Source organism: Pseudophryne corroboree (genome assembly GCF_028390025.1).
Source record: "Pseudophryne corroboree isolate aPseCor3 chromosome 6 unlocalized genomic scaffold, aPseCor3.hap2 SUPER_6_unloc_1, whole genome shotgun sequence".
NCBI classification, from domain to species: Eukaryota; Metazoa; Chordata; class Amphibia; order Anura; family Myobatrachidae; genus Pseudophryne; species Pseudophryne corroboree.
Window position 1 is genome coordinate 1,672,372 of NW_026967602.1, and position 25,025 is coordinate 1,697,396.

Consider the following 25,025-nt stretch of genomic DNA (forward strand, 5'->3'; position numbering starts at 1 on the left):
CCCAGCCTGTGCCCCTATCCCAGCCTGTGTCCCTATCCCAGCCTGAGTCCCTATCCCAGCCAGTGTCCCTATCCCAGCCTCTGTCCCTATCCCAGCCTCTGTCCCTATCCCAGCCTCTGTCCCTATCCCAGCCCAGCCAGTGTCCCTATCCCAGCCAGTGTCCCTATCCCAGCCTGTGTCCCTATCCCAGCCTCTGTCCCTATCCCAGCCTCTGTCCCTATCCCAGCCTCTGTCCCTATCCCAGCCAGTGTCCCTATCCCAGCCTGAGTCCCTATCCCAGCCAGTGTCCCTATCCCAGCCTGTGTCCCTATCCCAGCCTCTGTCCCTATCCCAGCCAGTGTCCCTATCCCAGCCAGTGTCCCTATCCCAGCCAGTGTCCCTATCCCATCCTGTGTCCCTATCCTAGCCTGAGTCCCTATCCCAGCCTCTGTCCCTATCCCAGCCTGTGTCCCTATCCCAGCCAGTGTCCCTATCCCAGCCAGTGTCCCTATCCCAGCCTGAGTCCCTATCCCAGCCTCTGTCCCTATCCCAGCCAGTGTCCCTATCCCAGCCTGAGTCCCTATCCCAGCCTCTGTCCCTATCCCAGCCTCTGTCCCTATCCCAGCCAGTGTCCCTATCCCAGCCTGAGTCCCTTTCCCAGCCAGTGTCCCTATCCCAGCCTGTGTCCCTATCCCAGCCAGTGTCCCTATCCCAGCCTGTGTCCCTATCCCAGCCTGTGTCCCTATCCCAGCCTGAGCCCCTATCCCAGCCAGTGTCCCTATCCCAGCCTGTGTCCCTATCCCAGCCTGTGTCCCTATCCCAGCTTCTGTCCCTATCCCAGCCTCTGTCCCTATCCCAGCCTGTGTCCCTATCCCAGCCTCTGTCCCTATCCCAGCCTCTGTCCCTATCCCAGCCAGTGTCCCTATCCCAGCCTCTGTCCCTATCCCAGCCAGTGTCCCTATCCCAGCCTCTGTCCCTATCCCAGCCTGAGTCCCTATCCCAGCCAGTGTCCCTATCCCAGCCTGTGTCCCTATCCCAGCCTCTGTCCCTATCCCAGGCAGTGTCCCTATCCCAGCCTGTGTCCCTATCCCAGCCTGAGTCCCTATCCCAGCCAGTGTCCCTATCCCAGCCTGTGTCCCTATCCCAGCCTGTGTCCCTATTTCAGCCTGAGTCCCTATCCCAGACTGTGTCCCTATCCCACCCTCTGTCCCTATCCCAGCCTGTGTCCCTATCCCAGCCTGTGTCCCTATCCCAGCCTGAGTCCCTATCCCAGCCTGAGTCCCTATCCCAGCCTCTGTCCCTATCCCAGCCTCTGTCCCTATCCCAGCCAGTGTCCCTATCCCAGCCTGAGTCCCTTTCCTAGCCAGTGTCCCTATCCCAGCCTGTGTCCCTATCCCAGCCAGTGTCCCTATCCCAGCCTGTGTCCCTATCCCAGCCTGTGTCCCTATCCCAGCCTGAGCCCCTATCCCAGCCAGTGTCCCTATCCCAGCCTGTGTCCCTATCCCAGCCTGTGTCCCTATCCCAGCCTGAGCCCCTATCCCAGCCAGTGTCCCTATCCCAGCCTGTGTCCCTATCCCAGCTTCTGTCCCTATCCCAGCCTCTGTCCCTATCCCAGCCTGTGTCCCTATCCCAGCCTCTGTCCCTATCCCAGCCTCTGTCCCTATCCCAGCCAGTGTCCCTATCCCAGCCAGTGTCCCTATCCCAGCCTCTGTCCCTATCCCAGCCAGTGTCCCTATCCCAGCCTCTGTCCCTATCCCAGCCTGAGTCCCTATCCCAGCCAGTGTCCCTATCCCAGCCTGTGTCCCTATCCCAGCCTCTGTCCCTATCCCAGGCAGTGTCCCTATCCCAGCCTGTGTCCCTATCCCAGCCTGAGTCCCTATCCCAGCCAGTGTCCCTATCCCAGCCTGTGTCCCTATCCCAGCCTGTGTCCCTATTTCAGCCTGAGTCCCTATCCCAGACTGTGTCCCTATCCCACCCTCTGTCCCTATCCCAGCCTGTGTCCCTATCCCAGCCTGTGTCCCTATCCCAGCCTGAGTCCCTATCCCAGCCTGAGTCCCTATCCCAGACTGTGTCCCTATCCCAGCCTCTGTCCCTATCCCAGCCTGTGTCCCTATCCCAGCCTGATTCCCTATCCCAGCCTGATTCCCTATCCCAGCCTGTGTCCCTATCCCAGCCTGAGTCCCTATCTCATCCTGTGTCCCTATCCCAGCCTGAGTCCCTATCCCAGCCTCTGTCCCTATCCCAGCCTCTGTCCCTATCCCAGCCTCTGTCCCTATCCCAGCCAGTGTCCCTATCCCAGCCTGAGTCCCTATCCCAGCCAGTGTCCCTATCCCAGCCTGTGTCCCTATCCCAGCCTCTGTCCCTATCCCAGCCAGTGTCCCTATCCCAGCCAGTGTCCCTATCCCAGCCAGTGTCCCTATCCCATCCTGTGTCCCTATCCCAGCCTGAGTCCCTATCCCAGCCTCTGTCCCTATCCCAGCCTGTGTCCCTATCCCAGCCAGTGTCCCTATCCCAGCCTGAGTCCCTATCCCAGCCTCTGTCCCTATCCCAGCCAGTGTCCCTATCCCAGCCTGAGTCCCTATCCCAGCCTCTGTCCCTATCCCAGCCTCTGTCCCTATCCCAGCCAGTGTCCCTATCCCAGCCTGAGTCCCTATCCCAGCCAGTGTCCCTATCCCAGCCAGTGTCCCTATCCCAGCCTGTGTCCCTATCCCAGCCTGAGTCCCTATCCCAGCCAGTGTCCCTATCCCAGCCTGTGTCCCTATCCCAGCCTCTGTCCCTATCCCAGCCAGTGTCCCTATCCCAGCCTGTGTCCCTATCCCAGCCTGAGTCCCTATCCCAGCCAGTGTCCCTATCCCAGCCTGTGTCCCTATCCCAGCCTGTGTCCCTATCCCAGCCTGTGTCCCTATCCCAGCCTGATTCCCTATCCCAGCCTGATTCCCTATCCCAGCCTCTGTCCCTATCCCAGCCTGTGTCCCTATCCCAGCCTGTGTCCCTATCCCAGCCTGAGTCCCTATCTCATCCTGTGTCCCTATCCCAGCCTGAGTCCCTATCCCAGCCTGTGTCCCTATCCCAGCCTGTGTCCTTATCCCAGCCAGTGTCCCTATCCCGGCCAGAGTCCCTATCCCGGCCAGTGTCCCTATCCCGGCCAGTGTCCCTATCCCAGCCTGTGTCCCTATCCCAGCCTGAGTCCCTATCTCATCCTGTGTCCCTATCCCAGCCTGAGTCCCTATCCCAGCCTGTGTTCCTATCCCAGCCTGAGTCCCTATCCCAGCCTGTGTCCCTATCCCAGCCTGAGTCCCTATCTCATCCTGTGTCCCTATCCCAGCCTGAGTCCCTATCCCAGCCTGTGTCCCTATCCCAGCCTGAGTCCCTATCCCAGCCTCTGTTCCTATCCCAGTCTCTGTCCCTATCCCAGCCTGTGTCCCTATCCCAGCCTGTGTCCCTATCCCAGCCTGTGTCCCTATCCCAGCCAGTGTCCCTATCCCAGACTGTGTCCCTATCCCAGCCTCTGCCCCTATCCCAGCCTGTGTCCCTATCCCAGCCTGTATCCCTATCCCAGCCTGTGTCCCTATCCCAGCCTGAGTCCCTATCCCAGACTGTGTCCCTATCCCAGCCTCTGTCCCTAACCCAGCCTGTGTCCCTATCCCAGCCTGTGTCCCTATCCCAGCCTGAGTCCCTATCCCAGACTGTGTCCCTATCCCAGCCTCTGTCCCTATCCCAGCCTGAGTCCCTATCCCAGCCTGTGTCCCTATCCCAGCCTGTGTCCCTATCCCAGACTGTGTCCCTATCCCAGCCTGTGTCCCTATCCCAGACTGTGTCCCTATCCCAGCCTGTGTCCCTATCCCAGCCTGTGTCCCTATCCCAGCCAGTGTCCCTATCCCGGCCTGAGTCCCTATCCCGGCCAGTGTCCCTATCCCAGCCTGAGTCCCTATCCCAGCCTGTGTCCCTATCCCAGCCTGTGTCCCTATCCCAGACTGTGTCCCTATCCCAGCCTGTGTCCCTATCCCAGACTGTGTCCCTATCCCAGCCTGTGTCCCTATCCCAGCCTGTGTCCCTATCCCAGCCAGTGTCCCTATCCCAGCCTGAGTCCCTATCCCAGCCTGTGTCCCTATCCCAGCCTGTGTCCCTATCCCAGCCAGTGTCCCTATCCCAGCCTCTGTCCCTATCCCAGACTGTGTCCCTATCCCAGCCTGTGTCCCTATCCCAGCCTGTGTCCCTATCCCAGACTGTGTCCCTATTCCAGCCTGTGTCCCTATCCCAGCCTGTGTCCCTATCCCAGCCTGTGTCCCTATCCCAGCCTGTGTCCCTATCCCAGCCAGTGTCCCTATCCCGGCCTGAGTCCCTATCCCGGCCTGAGTCCCTATCCCAGCCAGTGTCCCTATCCTAGCCAGTGTCCCTATCCCGGCCTGAGTCCCTATCCCGGCCAGTGTCCCTATCCCAGCCTGTGTCCCTATCCCAGCCAGTGTCCCTATCCCAGCCTGAGTCCCTATACCAGCCTGAGTCCCTATCCCAGCCTGAGTCCCTATACCAGCCTTTGTCCCTATCCCAGCCAGTGTCCCTATCCCAGCCTGAGTCCCTATCCCAGCCTGTGTCCCTATCCCGGCCTGAGTCCCTATACCAGCCTGTGTCCCTATCCCAGCCTGTGTCCCTATCCCAGCCTGTGTCCCTATCCCAGACTGTGTCCCTATTCCAGCCTGTGTCCCTATCCCAGCCTGTGTCCCTATCCCAGACTGTGTCCCTATCCCAGCCTGTGTCCCTATCCCAGCCTGTGTCCCTATCCCAGCCAGTGTCCCTATCCCAGCCTGAGTCCCTATCCCAGCCTGTGTCCCTATCCCAGCCAGTGTCCCTATCCCAGCCTCTGTCCCTATCCCAGCCTCTGTCCCTATCCCAGCCAGTGTCCCTATCCCAGCCTGTGTCCCTATCCCAGCCAGTGTCCCTATCCCAGCCTGTGTCCCTATCCCAGCCTCTGTCCCTATCCCAGACTGTGTCCCTATCCCAGCCTGTGTCCCTATCCCAGCCTGTGTCCCTATCCCAGACTGTGTCCCTATCCCAGCCTGTGTCCCTATCCCAGCCTGTGTCCCTATCCCAGACTGTGTCCCTATCCCAGCCTGTGTCCCTATCCCAGCCTGTGTCCCTATCCCAGCCAGTGTCCCTATCCCGGCCTGAGTCCCTATCCCGGCCTGAGTCCCTATCCCAGCCAGTGTCCCTATCCCAGCCAGTGTCCCTATCCCGGCCTGAGTCCCTATCCCGGCCAGTGTCCCTATCCCAGCCTGTGTCCCTATCCCAGCCAGTGTCCCTATCCCAGCCTGAGTCCCTATACCAGCCTGAGTCCCTATCCCAGCCTGAGTCCCTATACCAGCCTTTGTCCCTATCCCAGCCTGTGTCCCTATCCCAGCCTGTGTCCCTATCCCGGCCTGAGTCCCTATACCAGCCTGAGTCCCTATCCCAGCCTGAGTCCCTATACCAGCCTTTGTCCCTATCCCAGCCTGTGTCCCTATCCCAGCCAGTGTCCCTATCCCTGCCTGAGTCCCTATACCAGCCTGAGTCCCTATCCCAGCCTGTGTCCCTATCCCAGCCAGTGTCCCTATCCCAGCCTGAGTCCCTATACCAGCCTTTGTCCCTATCCCAGCCAGTGTCCCTATCCCAGCCTGAGTCCCTATACCAGCCTTTGTCCCTATCCCAGCCTGTGTCCCTATCCCAGCCAGTGTCCCTATCCCAGCCTGAGTCCCTATACCAGCCTGAGTCCCTATCCCAGCCTCTGTCCCTATCCCAGCCTGAGTCCCTATCCCGGCCAGTGTCCCTATCCCAGCCTGAGTCCCTATCCCAGCCTGAGTCCCTAACACACCCTCTGGCCTAATTCACACCTGCTTGATGCTGCGTTTTCGCACAGCGGACAATCAGGTAATCACTGCAATGTGCAGCTGCGTCGGACGACAACAATGGGCATCGCCGGTCAGTGACGGGACGGTGCAAAAAATCCAATGGCACGAGCGTACGCTAGGTGATTGACAGGAAGAAGCCGTTTCTGGATGGTAACTGAGCGTTTACAGGGAGTGTCAGGGAAAACGCAGGCGTGCCCAAGCGTTGTCGGGGCGGGTATCTGACGTCAGCTCCGGCCGCGATCACCCTGATCTCATCGCGCTGTGGGAGTAAAGCTGGGTACACACTATACAATGATCTGCCAGATTTGGTTGGTTGGAAGGAAAATCTGGTTTTGGATGAGAGCAAATGACAAGCGACCATTTGCTGGGATTTAGCAGATCGGCGTACACATAGGATCGCACACTTACATGGTGAATATACACCCCCCTGGAGGCGGTGACTATCCGAACGCAGGACAGCAAAGTCTGCAGCCTAGCGATCAGCTCTGATTCACCCCCCCAGTCCCTATATGGAATGAGTACTACAACCCCCAGCATGCTGCAGTTTCCTTTATAATGACCTGGTAATATATAAATGGTAATAACAGGGACTGTGTGGTGCATGATCTGTAGATGCTGCTGTAGTGACCATGCGTCGTGTCAGCGTGCGCAGAGGGAGGGTCCTATATACACAGCGATGTATAGACACTACAACTCCCAGCCGGATCATTATTATCACACAAGCGTTGTACGCAGCGAGACTGCCGGTGGCCTGCAGGGCCCTGCACAGAGGTCATAGGGGGATTCTAGGGACCCCGCCACCTGGTAACTGCCCTGACGTGGTCATGTGACCTCTGCCTGGGTGACCAAACACTGAGAACAAGTGCAGCAAATGTTACACACACACACACACACACACACACACACACACACACACACACACACACACACACACACACACACACAGCGGCCTCAGTAACCACACACGTATGAGAGAGAGCCCGTCAGGCAGATTTACTGACACTCAGCAGCGGTCAGTAAGGGGGACCCCTCCCCCATTACAGCAGCTATATACTGTAATGTGTGTGTGTGTGTGTGTGTGTGTGTGTGTGTGTGTGTGTGTGTGTGTGTGTGTGTGTGTGTGTGTGTGTGTGTGTATTATATAAGTGTGGTCTCTATAGAAATATATTACAGTATGATCTCTCACTCTCTCCGTCTGAGTCACTGTACCTGTGGTGTCTTCCACTTTCTCCAGCGATTTGCACAGTCTCTTTCCTGGGGTGAAGAGTTCCTGTTTCTCTCCTGCACTCTCTCCGCCTGTCTCTCTCCTGCACTCTCTCCGCCTGTCTCTCTCCTGCACTCTCTCCGCCTGTCTCTCTCCTGCACTCTCTCCGCCTGTCTCTTTCCCGGGGTGCAGAGCTGCTGTCTCTCTCCTGCACGCTCTCGGCCTGTCTCTCTCCCGGGGTGCAGAGCTGCTGTCTCTCTCCTGCACTCTCTCCGCCTGTCTCTCTCCTGCACTCTCTCCGCCTGTCTCTCTCCTGCACTCTCTCCGCCTGTCTCTTTCCCGGGGTGCAGAGCTGCTGTCTCTCTCCTGCACGCTCTCGGCCTGTCTCTCTCCCGGGGTGCAGAGCTGCTGTCTCTCTCCTGCACTCTCTCGGCCTGTCTCTCTCCTGCACTCTCTCGGCCTGTCTCTCTCCTGCACTCTCTCGGCCTGTCTCTCTCCTGCACTCTCTGGACCTGCTGCTGGTATCTCTGGCCCCTCTCTCTGTTTGTCTAGTAGTTACCTGAGTTATGTACCTGTCCCTCCCTGTAATGTGACGCCAGCCCCAGCCCCAGGCCCAGGCCATCCCCATATTCACACTGCAGGCAGGCCGGACTAGATTGTGAGCTTCCTGGCCAACAATCCCCTCCATGGGGTATATTTACTAAAGGTCAATTGTGTTTGTTTTTGTTGGATTTTAGATTGATGTTGGGCTTCCAGGAGTAAAACACACATTTAATAGCAGAGGATATTTTTATGTACAATCTTAAATGTTAGTAAATGTGTGTTTTACCCCTGGAAGCCCAACATCGATGAAAATCTATTTAACATCGATCTAAAATCAAACAAAAACAAACAAAATCGACCTTTAGTAAATAAACCCCCATGAGTTTTACACGCCCACTCTCCCTTCACATACCTGTACGTAAGTACACCAGGCCAATAACGCTGATTCTGATTATCCCGTGATACACGTGTCACTATATGCTACATGGTAGACCCTCACACGTACCTGTGCTGTGCCCATTATTCCCTGCTACACGTATCACTACATGCTACATGCTAGACCATCACATATACCTGTGCTGTGCCCATTATCCCCTGCTACACGTGTCACTACATGCTACATGCTAGACCATCACATACACCTGTGCTGTGCCCATTATCCCCTGCTACACGTGTCACTACATGCTACATGCTAGAACCTCACACATACCTGTGCTGTGCCCATTATTCCCAGCTACACGTGTCACTACATGCTACATGCTAGACCCTCACACGTACCTGTGCTGTGCCCATTATCCCCTGCTACATGTGTCGCTACATGCTACATGCTAGACCATCACATATACCTGTGCTGTGCCCATTATCCCCTGCTACACGTGTCACTACATGCTAGACCCTCACACATACCTGTGCTGTGCCCATTATCCCATACTACACGTGTCACTACATGCTAGACCCTCACACAGACCTGTGCTGTGCCCATTATCCCCTGCTACATGTGTCGCTACATGCTAGACCCTCATACATACCTGTGCTGTGCCCATTATCCCATACTACACGTATCACTACATGCTAGACCCTCACACATACCTGTGTTGTGCCCATTATCCCCTGCTACACGTGTCACTACATGCTAGACTCTCACACATACCTGTGCTGTGCCAATTATCCCCAGATACACGTATCACTACATGCTAGACCCTCACACATACCTGTGCCCATAATCCCGTGCTACACGTGTTACTACATGCTACATGCTAGACCCTCACACATACCAGTGCTGTGCCCATTATCCCCTGCTACACGTCACTACATGCTAGACCCTCACATATACCTGTGCTGTGCCCATTATCCCCAGATACACGTATCACTACATGCTACATGCTAGACCCTCACACATACCTGTGCCCATAATCCCGTGCTACACGTGTTACTACATGCTACATGCTAGACCCTCACACATACCAGTGCTGTGCCCATTATCCCCTGCTACACGTCACTACATGCAAGACCCTCACATATACCTGTGCTGTGCCCATTATCCCATACTACATGTGTCGCTACATGCTAGACCCTAATACATACCTGTGCTGTGCCCATTATCCCCTGCTACACGTCACTACATGCTAGACCCTCACATATACCTGTGCTGTACCAATTATCACCTGCTACACGTGTCACTACATGCTACATACTAGACCCTAACACATACCTGTGCTGTGCCCATTATCTCCTGCTACACATGTCACTACATGCTACATGCTAGACCCTCACACATACATGTGTTGTGCCCATTATCCCCTGCTACACGTGTCACTACATGTTAGACCCTCACACATACCTGTGCTGTGCCCATTATCCCCTGCTACACGTCACTACATGCTAGACCCTCACACATACCTGTGCTGTACCAATTATCACCTGCTACACGTGTCACTACATGCTACATGCTAGACCCTCACACATACCTGTGCTGTACCCATTATCCCCTGCTACACGTGTCACTACATGCTGGACCCTCACACATACCAGTGCTGTGCCCATTATCCCCTGCTACACGTGTCACTACATGCTAGACCCTCACAAATACCTGTGCTGTGCCCATTATCCCCTGCTACACGTGTCACTACATGCTAGGCCCTCACACATACCTGTGCTGTGCCCATTATCCCCTGCTACACGTGTCACTACATGCTAGGCCCCCACACATACCTGTGCTGTGCCCATTTTCCCCTGCTACACGTGTCACTACATGCTAGGCCCTCACACATACCTGTATTGTGCCCATTATCCCATGCTACACGTGTCACTACATGCTACATGCTAGACCCTCACATGTACCTGTGCTGTGCCCATTATTCCCTGCTACATGTGTTACTACATGCTACATGCTAGACCTTCTCACATACCTGTGTTATGCCCATTACCCCTGCTAGATATATCACTACATGCTACATGCCAGACCCTCACACATACCTGTGCCCATTATCCCATGCTACACGTGTTACTACATGCTAGACCCTCACACATACCTGTGCTGTGCCCATTATCCCCTGCTACACGTGTCACTACATGCTAGACCCTCACCCATACCTGTGTTGCACTCATTGTCCCATGCTACACGTGTCACTACATGCTAGACCCTCACACATACCTGTGTTGCACCCATTATCCCCTGCTACACGTGTCACTACATGCTAGACCCTCACACATACCTGTGTTGCACCCATTATCCACTGCTACACGTGTCACTACATGCTAGACCCTCACACATACCTGTGTTGCACCCATTATCCCCTGCTACACATGTCACTACATGCTAGACCCTCACACATACCTGTGTTGTACCCATTATCCCCTGCTACACGTGTCACTACATGCTACACCCTCACACATACCTGTGCTGTGCCCATTATCCCCTGCTACACGTGTCACTACATGCTAGACCCTCACACATACCTGTGGTGTGCCCATTTTCCCCTGCTACACATGTCACTACATGCTAGACCCTCACACATACCTGTGTTGCACCCATTATCCCCTGCTACACGTGTCACTACATGCTAGGCCCTCACACATACCTGTGCTGTGCCCATTATCCCCTGCTACACGTGTCATTACATGCTAGACCCTCACACATACCTGTGCTGTGCCCATTATCCCCTACTACACATGTCACTACATGTTAGACCCTCACACATACCTGTGCTGTGCCCATTATCCCCTGCTACACGTGTCACTAAATGCTACATGCTAGAGCCTCACACATACCTGTGTTGTGCCCATTATCCCCTGCTACACGTGTCACTACATGCTACATGCTAGACCCCCACACATAACTGTGTTGGGCCCATTATCCCCTGCTACACGTGTCACTACATCTTACATGCTAGACCATCACACATACATGTGCTGTGCCCATTATCCCATGCTACACGTGTCACTACGTGCTAGACCCTCACACATAACTGTGTTGTGCCCATTATCCCCTGCTACACGTGTCGCTAAATGCTACATGCTAGATCCTCACACATACCTGTATTGTGCCCATTATCCCATGCTACACGTGTCACTACACGCTAGACCCTCACACATACCTGTGTTGTGCCCATTTTCACCTGCTACACGTGTCACTACATGCTAGACCCTCACACATACCTGTGCTGTGCCCATTATCCCATGCTACACATGTCACTACATGCTACATGCTAGACCCTCACACATACCTGTGTTGTGCCCATGATCTCCTGCTACATGTGTCACTACATGCTACATGCTAGACCCTCACACATACCTGTGTTGTACCCATTATCCCCTGCTACATGTGTTACTACATGCTACATGCTAGACCCTCGTACATACCTGTGCTGTGCCCATTATCCCATACTACAGGTGTCGCTACATGCTACATGCTAGACCCTTACACATACCTGTGCTGTGCCCATTATCCCATACTACAGGTGTCGCTACATGCTAGATTCTCATACATACCTGTGTTGTGCCCATTATCCCCAGATACACGTATCACTACATGCTAGACCCTCACACATACCTGTGCCCATAATCCCGTGCTACACGTGTTACTACATGCTACATGCTAGACCCTCACACATACCAGTGCTGTGCCCATTATCCCCTGCTACATGTATCACTACATGCTTCATGCTAGACCCTCACACATACCTGTGCCCATAATTCCGTGCTACACATGTTACTACATGTTAGACCCTCACACATAACCGTGCTGTGCCCATTATCCCGATACTCGTGTCACTACATGCTACATGCTAGACCCTCACACATACCTGTGCTGTGCCCATTATCCCCTGCTACACGTGTCACTACATGCTACATGCTAGACCCTCACACATACCTGTGCCAATAATCCCGTGCTACACGTGTTACAACATGCTACATGCTAGACCCTCACACATACCAGTGCTGTGCCCATTATCCCCTGCTACATGCTAGACCCTCACACATACCTGTGCCCATAATCCCGTGCTACACATGTTACTACATGCTAGACCCTCACACATAACCGTGCTGTGCCCATTATCCCCTGATACACGTGTCACTACATGCTAGACCCTCGCACATACCTGTGTTGTGCCCATTATCACCTGCTACACGTGTCGCTACATGCTAGACCCTCACACATACCTGTGCTGTGCCCATTATCCTCTGCTACACGTGTCACTACATGCTAGACTCTCACACATACCTGTGCTGTGCCCATTATCCCCTGCTACACGTGTCACTACATGCTAGACCCTCACACATACCTGTGCTGTGCCCAGTATCCCCTGCTACATGTGTCACTACATGCTAGGCCCTCACACATACCTGTGCTGTGCCCATTATCCCCTGCTACACGTGTCACTACATGCTAGGCCCTCACACATACCTGTGCTGTGCCCATTATCCCCTGCTACATGTGTCACTACATGCTAGGCCCTCACACATACCTGTGTTGTGCCCATTATCCCATGCTACACGTGTCACTACATGCTACATGCTAGACCCTCACACATACCTGTGCCCATTATCCCCTGCTACATATGTTACTACATGCTACATGCTAGACCCTCACACGTACCTGTGATGTGCCCATTATTCCCTGCTACATGTGTTACTACATGCTAGACCTTCTCACATACCTGTGTTGTGCCCATTACCCCTGCTACATATATCACTACATGCTACATGCCAGACCCTCACACATACCTGTGCCCATTATCCCATGCTACATGTGTTACTACATGCTAGACCCTCACACATACCTGTGCTGTGCCCATTATCCCCTGCTACACGTGTCACTACATGCTAGACCCTCACACATACCTGTGTTGCACCCATTGTCCCCTGCTACACGTGTCACTACATGCTAGACCCTCACACATCTCTGTGTTGCACCCATTGTCCCATGCTACACGTGTCACTACATGCTAGACCCTCACACATACCTGTGTTGCACCCATTATCCCCTGCTACACGTTTCACTACATGCTAGACTCTCACACATACCTGTGCCCATTATCCCCTGCTACACGTGTCACTACATGCTAGACTCTCACACATACCTGTGTTGCACCCATTATCCCCTGCTACACGTGTCACTACATGCTAGACCCTCACACATACCTGTGTTGCACCCAATATCCCCTACTACATGTATCACTACATGCTAGACCCTCACACATACCTGTGTTGCACCCATTATCCCCTGCTACACGTGTCACTACATGCTAGACACTCACACATACCTGTGCTGTGCCCATTATCCCCTGCTACACGTGTCACTACATGCTAGACCCTCACACATACCTGTGGTGTGCCCATTATCCCCTGCTACACATGTCACTACATGCTAGACCCTCACACATACCTTTGCTGTGCCCATTATCCCCTACTACACATGTCACTACATGTTAGACCCTCACACATACCTGTGCTGTGCCCATTTTCCCATGCTACACGTGTCACTACATGCTAGACCCTCACACATACCTGTGTTGTGCCCATAATCTCCTGCTACACGTGTCACTAAATGCTACATGCTAGACCCTCACACATACCTGTGTTGTGCCCATTATCATCTGCTACACGTGTCACTACATGCTACATGCTAGACCCTCACACATACCTGTGTTGTGCCCATTATCCCCTGCTACACGTGTCACTACATGCTACATGCTAGACCCTCACACATACCTGTTTTGGGCCCATTATCCCCTGCTACATGTGTCACTACATGTTACATGCTAGACCCTCACACAGAACTGTGTTGTGCCCATTATCCCCTGCTACATGCTAGACCCTCACACATACCTGTGTTGTGCCAATTATCCAGTGCTACACGTGTCACTACATGCTAGACCCTCACACATACCTGTGTTGTGCCCATTATCACCTGCTACACGTGTCACTACATGCTAGACCCTCACACATACCTGTGTTGTGCCCATGATCTCCTGCTACATGTGTCACTACATGCTACGTGCTAGACCCTCACACATACCTGTGTTGTACATGTTACATGCAAGACCCTCACACATACCTGTGCTGTGACCATTATCCCATGCTACATGTGTCACTACATGCTAGACCCTCACACATAACTGTGTTGTGCCCATTATCCCCTGCTACATGCTACATGCTAGACCCTCACACATACCTGTGCTGTGCCCATTATCCCATGCTACACATGTTACTACATGCTACATGCTAGACCCTCACACATACCTGTGTTGTGCCCATGATCTCCTGCTACATGTGTCACTACATGCCACATGCTAGACCCTCACACATACCTGTGTTGTACCCATTATCCCCTGCTACATGTGTTACTACATGCTACATGCTAGACCCTCATACATACCTGTGCTGTGCCCATTATCCCATACTACAGGTGTCGCTACATGCTAGACCCTCACACATAACTGTGTTGAGCCCATTATCCCCAGATACACGTATCACTACATGCTAGACTCTCACACATACCTGTGATGTGCCCATTATCCCCTGCTACACGTGTCATTACATCCTACATGCTAGACCCTCACACATAACCGTGCTGTGCCCATTATCCAGATACTCGTGTCACTACATGCTACATCCTAGACCCTCACATATACCTATGCTGTGCCCATTATCCCTGCAAGATATATCACTACATGCTACATGCCAGACTCTCACACATACCTGTGCCCATTATCCCATGCTACACGTGTTACTACATGCTAGACCCTCACACATACCTGTGCTGTGCCCATTATCCCCTGCTACACGTGTCACTACATGCTAGACCCTCACACATACCTGTGTTGCACTCATTGTCCCATGCTACACGTGTCACTACATGCTAGACCCTCACACATACCTGTGTTGCACCCATTATCCCCTGCTACACGTGTCACTACATGCTAGACCCTCACACATACCTGTGTTGCACCCATTATCCACTGCTACAAGTGTCACTACATGCTAGACCCTCACACATACCTGTGTTGCACCCATTATCCCCTGCTACACGTGTCACTACATGCTAGACCCTCACACATACCTGTGTTGCACCCATTATCCCCTGCTACACGTGTCACTACATGCTAGACCATCACACATACCTGTGCTGTGCCCATTATCCCCTGCTACACGTGTCACTACATGCTAGACCCTCACACATACCTGTGGTGTGCCCATTATCCCCTGCTACACATGTCACTACATGCTAGAGCCTCACACATACCTGTGTTGCACCCATTATCCCCTGCTACACGTGTCACTACATGCTAGGCCCTCACACATACCTGTGCTGTGCCCATTATCCCCTGCTACATGTGTCACTACATGCTAGACCCTCACACATACCTGTGCTGTGCCCATTATCCCCTACTACACATGTCACTACATGATAGACCCTCACACATACCTGTGCTGTGCCCATTATCCCCTGCTACACGTGTCACTACATGCTACATGCTAGACCCTCACACATACCTGTGTTGTGCCTATTATCCCCTGCTACACGTGTCACTAAATGCTACATGCTAGACCCTCACACATACCTGTGTTGTACCCATTATCCCCTGCTACAGGTGTCGCTACATGCTACATGCTAGACCCTCACACACACCTGTGCTGTGCCCATTATCCCATACTACAGGTGTCGCTACATGCTAGACCCTCACACATACCTGTGTTGTGCCCATTATCCCCTGATACACGTATCACTACATGCTAGACCCTCACACATACCTGTGATGTGCCCATTATTTATTAACAGTTTCTTATATAGCGCAGCATATTATGTTGCGCTTTACAATTAGAACAACAGTAATAGAACAAAACTGGGTAAAAACAGACAGACATGGAGGTAGGAAGGCCCTGCTCGCAAGCTTACAATCTATCCCCTGCTACACGTGTCACTACATGCTACATGCTAGACCCTCACACATACCTGTGATGTGCCCTTTATCCCCTTCTACACGTGTCACTACATCCTACATGCTAGACCCTCACACATAACCGTGCTGTGCCCATTATCCCGATACTCGTGTCACTACATGCTACATCCTAGACCCTCACATATACCTATGCTGTGCCCATTATCCCCTGCTACACGTGTCACTACATGCTACACCCTCACACATACCTGTGCCCATAATCCCGTGCTACACGTGTTACTACATGCTACATGCTAGACCCTCACACATACCAGTGCTGTGCCCATTATCCCCTGCTACATGTATCACTACATGCTACATGCTAGACCCTCACACATACCTGTGCCCATAATCCCGTGCTACACATGTTAATACATGCTAGACCATCACACATAACCGTGCTGTGCCCATTATCACCTGATACACGTGTCACTACATGCTAGACCCTCGCACATACCTGTGTTGTGCCCATTATCCCATACTACACGTGTCACTACATGCTAGACCCTCACACATACCTGTGTTGTGCACATTATCCCCTGCTACACGTGTCACTACATGCTAGACCCTCACATATACCTGTGCTGTGCACATTATCCCCTGCTACACGTGTTGCTACATGCTAGACCCTCATACATACCTGTGCTGTGCCCATTATCCCCTGCTACACGTGTCACTACATGCTAGACTCTCACACATACCTGTGCTTTGCCCATTATCACCTGCTACACGTGTCACTACATGTTAGACCCTCACACATACCTGTGCTGTGCCCATTATCCCCAGATACACGTATCACTACATGCTACATGCTAGACCCTCACACATACCTGTGCCCATAATCCCGTGCTACACGTGTTACTACATGCTACATGCTAGACCCTCACACATACCAGTGCTGTGCCCATTATCCCCTGCTACACGTGTCACTACATGCTACATGCTAGACCCTCACACATACCTGTGCTGTGCCCATTATCCCCTGCTACACGTGTCACTACATGCTACATGCTAAACCCTCACACATACCTGTGTTGTGCCCATTATCCCCTGCTACACGTCACTATATGCTAGACCCTCACACATTCCTGTGCTGTGCCCATTATCCCCGGATACACGCATCACTACATGCTACATGCTAGACCCTCACACATACCTGTGCCCATAATCCAGTGCTACACATGTTACTACATGCTACATGCTAGACCCTCACACATACCAGTGCTGTGCCCATTATCCCCTGATACACGTGTCACTACATGCAAGATCCTCACACATACCTGTGTTGTGCCCATTATCCCATGCTACAAATGTCACTACATGCTATATGCTAGACCGTCACATATACCTGTGCTGTGCCCATTATTCCATGCTAAACATGTCACTACATGCTACATGCTAGACCATCACACATACCTGTGTTGTGCCCATTGTCCCCTGCTACAAATGTCACTACATGCTACATGCTAGACCCTCACATATACCTGTGCTGTGCCCATTATCCCCTGCTACATGTGTCACTATATGCTACATGCTAGACCCTCATACATACCTGTGTTGTGCCCATTATCCCATGCTACACGTGTCACTACATGTTACAAGCTAGACCCTCACACATACCTGTGCTGTGCCCATTATCCCCTGCTACATGTGTCACTACATGCTACATGCTAGGCCCTCACACATACCTGTGTTGTGATCATTATCCCATGCTACACGTGTCACATGTTACATGCTAGATCCTCACACATACCTGTGCTGTGCCCATTATCCCCTGCTAGATGTGTCACTACATGCTAGACCATCACACATACCTGTGTTGTACCCATTGTCCCCTGCTAGATGTGTCACTACATGCTAGACCATCACACATACCTGTGCTGTGCCCATTATCCCCTGCTACATGTGTCACTACATGCTAGACCATCACACATACCTGTGTTGTACCCATTGTCCCCTGCTAGATGTGTCACTACATGCTAGACCATCACACATACCTGTGCTGTGCCCATTATCCCATGCTACACGTGTCACTATATGCTACATGCTAGACCCTCACACATACCTGTGTTGTGCCCATTATCCCATGCTACACGTGTCACTACATGTTACAAGCTAGACCCTCACACATACCTGTGCTGTGCCCATTATCCCCTGCTACATGTGTCACTACATGCTACATGCTAGGCCCTCACACATACCTGTGTTGTGATCATTATCCCATGCTACACGTGTCACTACATGCTACATGCTAGACCCTCACACATACCTGTGTTGTGCCCATTATCCCATGCTACACGTGTCACTACATGCTACATGCTAGATCCTCACACATACCTGTGCTGTGCCCATTATCCCCTGCTAGATGTGTCACTACATGCTACATGCTAGACCCTCACACATACCTGTGTTGTGCCCATTATCCCATGCTACACGTATCACTACATGCTACATGCTAGACCCTCACACATACCTGTGTTGTGCCCATTATCCCATGCTACATGTGTCGCTACATGCTACATGCTAGACCCTCACACATACCTGTGTTGTGCCCATTATCCCATGCTACATGTGTCACTACATGTTACATGCTAGACCCTCACACATACCTGTGCTGTGCCCATTATCTCCTGCTACACGTGTCACTACATGCTAGACCCTCACACATACCTGTGTTGTGCCCATTATCCCATGCTACACGTATCACTACATGCTACATGCTAGACCCTCACACATACCTGTGTTGTGCCCATTATCCCATGCTACACGTGTCGCTACATGCTACATGCTAGACCCTCACACATACCTGTGTTGTGCCCATTATCCCATGCTACATGTGTCACTACATGTTACATGCTAGACCCTCACACATACCTGTGCTGTGCCCATTATCCCATACTACACGTGTCACTACATGCTAGACCCTCACACATACCTGTGTTGTGCCCATTATCCCATGCTACACGTGTCGCTACATGCTACATGCTAGACCCTCACACATACCTGTGTTGTGCCCATTATCCCATGCTACATGTGTCACTACATGTTACATGCTAGACCCTCACACATACCTGTGCTGTGCCCATTATCTCCTGCTACACGTGTCACTACATGCTAGACCCTCACACATACCTGTGTTGTGCCCATTATCCCATGCTACACGTATCACTGCATGCTACATGCTAGACCCTCACACATACCTGTGTTGTGCCCATTATCCCATGCTACACGTGTCGCTACATGCTAGACCCTCACACATACCTGTGTTGTGCCCATTATCCCATGCTACATGTGTCACTACATGTTACATGCTAGACCCTCACACATACCTGTGCTGTGCCCATTATCCCATATTACACGTGTCACTACATGCTAGACCCTCACACATACCTGTGTTGTGCCCATTATCCCATGCTACACGTGTCGCTACATGCTACATGCTAGACCCTCACACATCCCTGTGTTGCACCCATTGTCCCATGCTACATGTGTCACTACATGTTACATGCTAGACCCTCACACATACCTGTGTTGTGCCCATTATCCCATGCTACACGTGTCACTACATGTTACATGCTAGACCCTCACACATACCTGTGCTGTGCCCATTATCCCATACTACACGTGTCACTACATGCTAGACCCTCACACATACCTGTGTTGTGCCCATTATCCCATGCTACACGTGTCGCTACATGCTACATGCTAGACCCTCACACATACCTGTGTTGTGCCCATTATCCCATGCTACATGTGTCACTACATGTTACATGCTAGACCCTCACACATACCTGTGCTGTGCCCATTATCTCCTGTTACACGTGTCACTACATGCTAGACCCTCACACATACCTGTGCCCATTATCACCTGCTACACGTGTCACTACATGCTACATGCTAGACCCTCACACATACCTGTGCCCATTATCCCATGCTACACGTGTCGCTACATGCTACATGCTAGACCCTCACACATACCTGTGTTGTGCCCATTATCCCATGCTACATGTGTCACTACATGCTACATGCTAGACCCTCACACATCCCTGTGTTGCACCCATTGTCCCATGCTACATGTGTCACTACATGTTACATGCTAGACCCTCACACATACCTGTGTTGTGCCCATTATCCCATGCTACACGTGTCACTACATGCTACATGCTAGACCCTCACACATACCTTTGTTGTGCCCATTATCCCATGCTACATGTGTCACTACACGCTACATCGTAGACCCTCATACACACCTGTAAATGTTCCCATGGTACATGTGTCACTACATGCTACATCCTCATACACACCAGCATATTCAGGAAAAATGATTATTTATAAGACAATATAGAAAGGTTTTGGCGTTATGTTAGTAGCACACGACTGCACTGAAGGAGAATTGGAGAATTACAGCAGCAAAGCTTCTCCTGCAAGTCCTTAAATTCACATTACAGATCACATTCCCCATACTTCATACATCTGGACAAATTTACTAAAGAAAACCCAGAAAATCCCCAAATAAAAACAGAGGTGGGAGCCCTGTGATAAGAACGCTCCCCTGCTCCAGCTGGCTGGGATCCGGCCCCTGTGGTCAGCCGTGTGTGTCTGACGGAAGCACAGGTGGTCACTGTGTACTTACCTGCACCAAGGGACAGGTGATCGATGATCCGGTGAGGGCAGCCGGTCATGTGATCGCTGCGCTCCTGCTGTGACAGGACACGGACCGCTATCTACTATACGCCATTGTATACTATTAGTTCCAGTTTCCGGGAGGTAAGTACACCCCAGACATAAAATCGCCCCAATCCGCACTGCGATTACTGACTACAACACATGCAAGGACAGAGCCTGCGAGAAAGATCCGTCCCCGCAAATCCGCTGCGCAGACTTCTCCGGGTATGTTTCACAATAACAACCAGATTTACAGCAGACATCACAGGACCGCAGTCTCGGGGGAGTGCACTGGGACACTGATCAGTGCACCGGGGAGGGGGGGCTGTAAGAGTTTTTTTTTAGGATGAAATCCCAACGCAGCTCGGAATGCCGGCGCTATCGTCCCGATCCGGGATACCGATATAGTGCCTGCCGTGCCGCCGGAGAGGTAAGCCGCAGGAGGAGGTTCAGTTTAGGCTGACCTGCGGTGAGGGGGGGTTAGGTTTAGGCACCGCCAGGGAGGGTTAGGCTGCTGAAGGGGAGGGAGGGGGGGTTGGGCTGCAGTTAGGGAGGGTTAGGGTTGTGGGAGTACAATGCTTACCCAACCCCTGCGCTCACTGTCTACCCCATTTGTGTCACCCCTGTCTGTCTGCTCCTCCCCTTCAGAATGTAAACTCTCACGAGCAGGGCCCTCAACCCTCGTGCTTTTCTTTCTCTTACGTAAACCATCTTTTATTCTATACGTCCTTTGATGTCACCAGATCCCTCATTTTTCTGCCGCTGTGTTCTTGTTTCACTCATGTGTTTGTGTACTCTGTAATTGGGCGCTGCAGATCCCCTGTGGCGCCATATAAATAAAGGATAATAATAATATTACACACACAAGGCCGGTTTCCCCCTCTTCTCTGCCTGTCAGAGCGGAGAATGGAGCCGGGAGCCTGTGATAACAACACTGTCTGAAGATGGTGTTATTGTCACAGGGCTCCCTCCACTGTTTTCTGCCATTTTTTTTTTTTTTTTTGTACATTTAGCCAGATCACATTTCCCAATACAAGTACGGGAAATATGAGCTAGTTACCCCCAAAAAATGCGAATGAAAGGGGGTTGGGGTAATTATCACAAAAAATGCGCCAAAAGCCCTTTAATACATTTCACTGAAACTAGAAGAATGAGGAAATGGAGGGAATACAGCCTCTCACATCACTTTAGTAAAAATAATATTAGTAAATATGCTCGTAGATCTCCGCTATATGGGAATAATTCTGACCGGCCCTAATAACAAATGTATATTTTGTGGGCTTCAGGAAATGGGTGTTTTCGGGGCTATAGCTGCAAATATTGTTTGATAAATGGGCCCTATATGTGATATCCAGCGCTGGAGGAACAGACGCACAGGAACGTATCTCTTAACCCGTGGGACTATCTGGGAAGTCCTCGTTCTCCCAGGCGGCAGGACAATCCTTCTCATTGTTGCATTATATTTGGTATTATCTGGGTGGTGCCCGTCAGAACATCCGCCTGGCATTGTCTCACCTGGTCTTAGTAAATAGTTTCCTCAGCCACCTCCAGCAGGCACATGAGTCAGTACAGTACAGCTGTAATTACCTGGCGTAACCCTGACTTGTACTGTACTCGCCGGCACATTGTGTTCATTCATGTAAATGAATAATAATAATAATTCACTTTCAGCCTGTACTGTAGCAGCGTGTCCCTGCGGTGACGATGATTACATAATGTGCGGCTCATGCCTACCTGTCATTGCCACATCTGTCACTTTGTCACTGATCACGGCTGATGCCCAGGAGACGCACAAGCGCCCGATGGTTTCTCACTGCACATGCATGCGCGATGTACCCCCACGCAGCGGGCTCTGGCGACAGAATCTTTCCTGCGCTTCTGTCCCATAGGGAACGCCATCTATACATTAGTACGTTTCTCAAATACTCTACTCCTGGCTAATACACACAGCGTGTAAGTGGTTATATAGTAATATTATTCCATCAAATACTCCCCAGTTACTCAGTTGCCGCAGCAAGCTACTGTACAGTAAGTGTGTCTGTACAGCCCGCAGAGGGGTACAAGGTCACTGCTCATGATACACGGTGCATCCGGAAAGTATTCACAGCGCTTCACTTTTTCCACATTTTGTTATGTTACAGCCTTTTTCCAAAATGGAATAAATTCATTTTTCCCTCAAAATTCTACACATAATACACCATAATGACAACGTGAAAACGTTTTTTGTGACCTTTGCAAATGTATTAAAAATAAAAAAACTAAGAAATCACATGTACATAAGTATTCACAGCCTTTGCCATAAAGCTCAAAATTGAGCTCAGGTGCATTCTGTTTCCACTGATCATCCTTGAGATGTTCCTACAGCTTAACTGGAGTCCACCTGTGGTAAATTCAGTTGATTGGACATAATTTGGAAAGGCACACACCTGTCTATATAAGGTCCCACACTTGACAGTGCATGTCTGAGCACAAACCAAGCATGAAGTCAAAGGAATTGTCTACAGGATTGTCTCGAGGCACAAATCTGGGGAAGGGTACAGAAAGATATCTGCTGCTTTGATCTCCCAATGAGCACAGTGGCCTCCATCATCCGTAAATGGAAGAAGTTCGGAACCACCAGGACTCTTCCTAGAGCTGGCCGACTGTCTAAACTGAGCGATCGAGGAAGAAGGGCCCTGGTCAGGGAGGTGACCAAGAACCCAATGGTCACTATGTCAGAGCTACAGCATTCCTCTGTGGAGAGAGGAGAACCTTCCAGAAGGACAACCATCTCTCGTTTTGATAGCATGGCTGTTTCCCCTGTTGATTGGAATGGGAACCTGGAGAATGTAGAGTCCCTGGTACTGGATGAATTGTCTTTTAGACGGTGCTTTGCCAGTTCTAAATCAGGTAAGGCCCCCGGCCCAGATAGGATCCCGGGAAATGTTATTAAGACATGTTCTGAGCAGTTGGCTGGGATCTTTACTATGATTTTTAACCTTTCCCTTGCCACTTGTCGTGTGCCTAAGTGTTTTAAGTAATCTATTATTGTCCCGGTTCCCAAAAATGGTAAAGCCTGTGAGCCAAACGATAACCGACCAATTACTCTGACAACTCTTATAATGAAGGCCTTTGAAAGATTGGTTATGGGATATATAAAGAAAAATATCCCAGCTAATCTGGATCCTTTTCAGTTTGCATACAAAGCAAATAGGTCGACGGATGATGCTGCTATCGCTTTGGTCCACTGTGTGGCTACCCATCTAGAATCCACATGTTCTTCTGCGAGAATCTTGTTCGTGGATTACAGTTCAGCGTTTAATACGGTAATCCCAACATTGCTAGTGTCTAAACTATCTCAGTTCGGATTAAATAATTTTGTATGTAGATGGATCTTGGACTTTTTGATAAACAGGCCCCAATCTGTTAGATTGCATAATTCTCTATCTAGCGAGCTTGTAATTAGTACGGGGGTGCCTCAGGGTTGTGTACTGAGTCCCCTGCTGTACTCCCTGTTTACTTACGATTGCATTTCTAAATCGGAGTCAGTTCACATTAATAAATTTGCCGATGATATTGCAGTTGTAGGTTTAATTAGTAAGGACGATGAGTCAGAATATAGATCTGAGGTCGCTAGGTTAGAGGCTTGGAGTCAAACAAATCATTTAATCCTAAATGTAAAAAATACGAGAGAAATGACTGTAGATTTTAGGAAATCGCATAAGCAGCCCTTTTGTCCTATAGTTGTAAATAACCAGGAAGTGGAGACGGTTGAGTCTTTTAAATTCCTGGGTATTGACATCTCCAATGACTTGTCCTGGGGCACTCATACTCGATGTGTTGTTAAAAAAGCCCAACAACGCCTGTTTTTATTGAGGAAAATGCGTATGGTAGGAATATGTAAGGAGATATTAGTTAATTTTTATTCGCCCATTTTAGAGAGTGTCCTTACATACGGCATTATGGTATGGTTAGGTAATTGCACTGCTGTAGAACGTAAGTCCCTTCAGAGAGTGGTAAAAACTGCGAGTAGAGTTATTGGAGTTAGTTTGCCCTGTATTCAGGATATATATGAAAAGAGGCTCCTCACTAAGGTGAGAAGTATCTTGGGAGATCTATCTCATCCTAATGTGGGGATGTTTTCTGTGCTGCCATCTAATAAGCGTTATCGTTCTATTCTCTGTCGGACTAAGCGGTTAAGGGGTAGTTTTTTCCCAACAGCAATAAACATGTTAAACCGGACAAAATCGAGATAATTGAGAGTGTCTTGGTTTGAGAAGTGCTCTTTCTGCTCTTATGGTCTTTGTATATGCTTGCTTTTAGTTTCGT

At 51.0% G+C, this 25,025-nt stretch overlaps 1 protein-coding gene across 1 annotated transcript in view; it reads right to left on the minus strand.

The window, feature by feature from the left end:
• Positions 1–7,150, minus strand: part of TNK1 (tyrosine kinase non receptor 1) — a 69,585-nt gene extending 62,435 nt beyond the window's left edge. Inside the window, exon 1 of the mRNA XM_063950417.1 lies at positions 7,071–7,150. The gene's annotated coding sequence lies outside the window, so the exon portion shown is untranslated. The remainder of the gene's footprint in view (positions 1–7,070) is intronic.
• Between the last annotated feature and the right edge of the window lie 17,875 nt (positions 7,151–25,025).